This window comes from Ambystoma mexicanum, chromosome 14 (genome assembly GCF_040938575.1).
Source record: "Ambystoma mexicanum isolate Mex_15411 chromosome 14, UKY_AmexF1_1, whole genome shotgun sequence".
Lineage (NCBI taxonomy): Eukaryota > Metazoa > Chordata > Amphibia > Caudata > Ambystomatidae > Ambystoma > Ambystoma mexicanum.
Window position 1 is genome coordinate 86,949,265 of NC_090940.1, and position 2,865 is coordinate 86,952,129.

Below are 2,865 nucleotides of genomic sequence, written 5' to 3' on the forward strand. Positions count from 1 at the left end.
AGAGGGGAGAAATGCGCCAGCTTAGAAAAAGCATCCACTGTAATCATAATGCAGGTACAAGCTTTAGAGACTGGTAGGTCGACGATGAAGTCAGTGGAGATCAATCCCCATGGACGAACAGGGAGTTCGACCTGAGTCAACAGACCCAATGGTTTCCCCAGGCGATACTTGGCTCAGGCACAAATCGGACAGGCTTTGACATAATCATAGGTCTCCTTCTTCGCGTTTGGCCAAAGAAAAGTTCTAGAGAGGAGCTGAAGAGTGTTATCGGCTCCTCTATGTCTGGCAGAGCGAGAGTCATGACTCCACTTCAGGATCTTAGAGCGTAGGGGACCCGCCGGAATGTACAATCTTCTTTTGTAGAAAAGCCAGCCCCCTTTTTGTTGAAAAGGAGAGGTAGGACGTAAGGACCTTCGAGGCATTTCTTGAACTAGGGCAGTCTTAACCTCTTGAAGGAAAGAACCAATGAAAGCCAGAATCTGATTGCGGTTAATCATGGACTCATTCCTGATGGCAGTGTGCTCTTTAGTGGAATCCTTGCGGGACAAGGCATCTGCCAAACTGTTCTGGGATCCAGGGATATATGTGACTTGGAAATTGAACTGAGCAAAAAGGTGTGCCCACCTAGCCTGCCTGGAATTTGAACACTCCAATTCTTGTAGAACCTTGAGATTCTTGTGATGGTTCTGATCAGAAATTGATGTCTGGCTCCTAATAGCAGATGTCGCCACTCTTCACAGGCAAGTTTCATGGCCAATAGCTCCTTTTCTAGCACCGAATAGTTGAGTTGACTAGAAGAAAGAGTTTTTGATAAATACGCCACCGGATGTTCTACACCCTGCAAGGTCTGAAGAAGAACGGCTCCTACCGCGACCGCCGAAGCATCCGTTTCCAGGATAAATGGTCGTGTTTGATCTGGGTGCTGGAGAATGGGAGCAGAACAAAAAAGGCTTTTGAGAAAACAGAAACTCTTTCCGGCCTCATCCGACCAGGAAAATGGGAATGCCTCCTTCTTGAGCAGTCGCGTAATGGGGTACACCACATCAGAAAAATTCGGGATGAATCGTCGGTAGTAGTTAGCTAGTCCCAAGAATCTTTGGACCTCCCGAACCGAAGTAGGGGCCGGCCAGTCGAGAATGGCTTCAACCTTGGTCTGATCCATGGCAACTCCTTCGTCAGAAAGGACGAATCCGAGATAATGTACTGAGGATACTGCGAATTTGCATTTTTCGGCCTTGACTAGCAACTGGTTCTCCTGAAGCCGAGACAACACCTGGGTGACGTGCTTGACATGCTCCTTCATGTTGGGGGAGAAAACCAGGATATCGTCAAGGTAGATTATGACTGAGACCGACAGTAAATCCGAGAACATCCTATCCATGAATCTTTGGAACGCCGCTGGTGCGTTCACCAATCCAACCGGCATCACCCTATACTCATAAAGACCGTATGGGATACGAAAGGCCGTCTTCCATTCGTCCCCTTCGGTTATGCGGAGCAGATGGTATGCATTCCGGAGATCTAACTTGGTAAAAATCCAAGCTCCTTGCACAGCTTCGATGATGTCAGTTATGAGTGGCATGGGATACCGATCACGAACGGTAACCTTATTTAGACCCCGGTAGTCAATACAGGGTCGGAGATCGGTGGTGTCTTTCTTTTTGATGAAAAATAGAGATGCACCGGTGGGAGATTTTGAAGGTCTGATAAGCCCATTCTCCAAATTTGTGTCCCAATAGCTCCTTAGTACCTTCTTTTCAGACTGGGTAAGCGAGAACATTCGCCCAAATGGAACCAGAGCATTAGGTTCGAGATCAATCGAGCAGTCTTCTGGCCGATGGGGAGGTAGTCGAGCATGAAGGTTCTCTTGGAATACCTCAGAGTATTCAGCACAAAAGTTGGGGAGAGTGTGAATCCCCACATGATCATGGGAGCGAACCCTAACAGACTGTTGATCTTCTCTAGCATCTGACGGAAGACAGTTGGCCGTACAGTAGGGGGAACAAAAGCTCAGTTGGTTTTCGGTCCAATTGATGCCAGGGTTGTGCCTGCGAAGCCAAGGAATACCTAAAATAATGGGGAAATGAGCGGCCCTAATGATGTCGAATTGTGTTGATTGATGACCAAAGAAAGCTGCTCTGTGGTATGAGTGATAAGTCTGGTAGATAAAGGCGTTACGTCAACTCCTTCCACCTTCTGACCTTCCTTCCGGGATATCCATGTCAGACCCATCTTATCTGCCCACAGAGTGTCCACAAAGTTGCCTGCTGCTCCGCAATCCAGTAAGGCCAGGGTTTCCACCGGTATACCCTTGAGGAGCAAGTGGACTGATAAAACCATTAGTCTGGAGTCATCTTGAGATTCTGAGGCTGATACAGAAAGTGTCACGTAGGGACGATGAAGAAGATCTGAATTCCCCCGGACACCGGTCCCTATTGGCGCCGAGGGTAATCGTTTCCCGCCCTCTTCTCTGGCAATTCGGAGCAGTCTTTGAGAACATGTTGGTCGGAACCGCAATAAGCGCACAGTCCTTTCTCTCTTCTTCGTCGTCTCTCGGCAGAAGACAGAGGTGCTCTTGTGGCGCCGATTTGCATCGGTTCGTCAGCTGGGTTAGATGAGAAGCCTCCTGAGGAAGAGTGTGAAGGGGGGGTCCACTGGAGTTCCCGATCCTCTTTGTTTCCGGCGTTCTGTCCTTCTCTCTTGGAGACGAAACTCGATGTGTAAAGCAGCAGCGAGTAGACCTGAAAAAGTGGGAGAGCGGGGAGATCTGGCTAACTCATCCTTGATCTCTTCTCTCAGACCCCTCCTGAAAATAGCATACTGCGCCTGTTCGGGCCACCCAGCCCCTGCCGCCAGTGTCTTGAA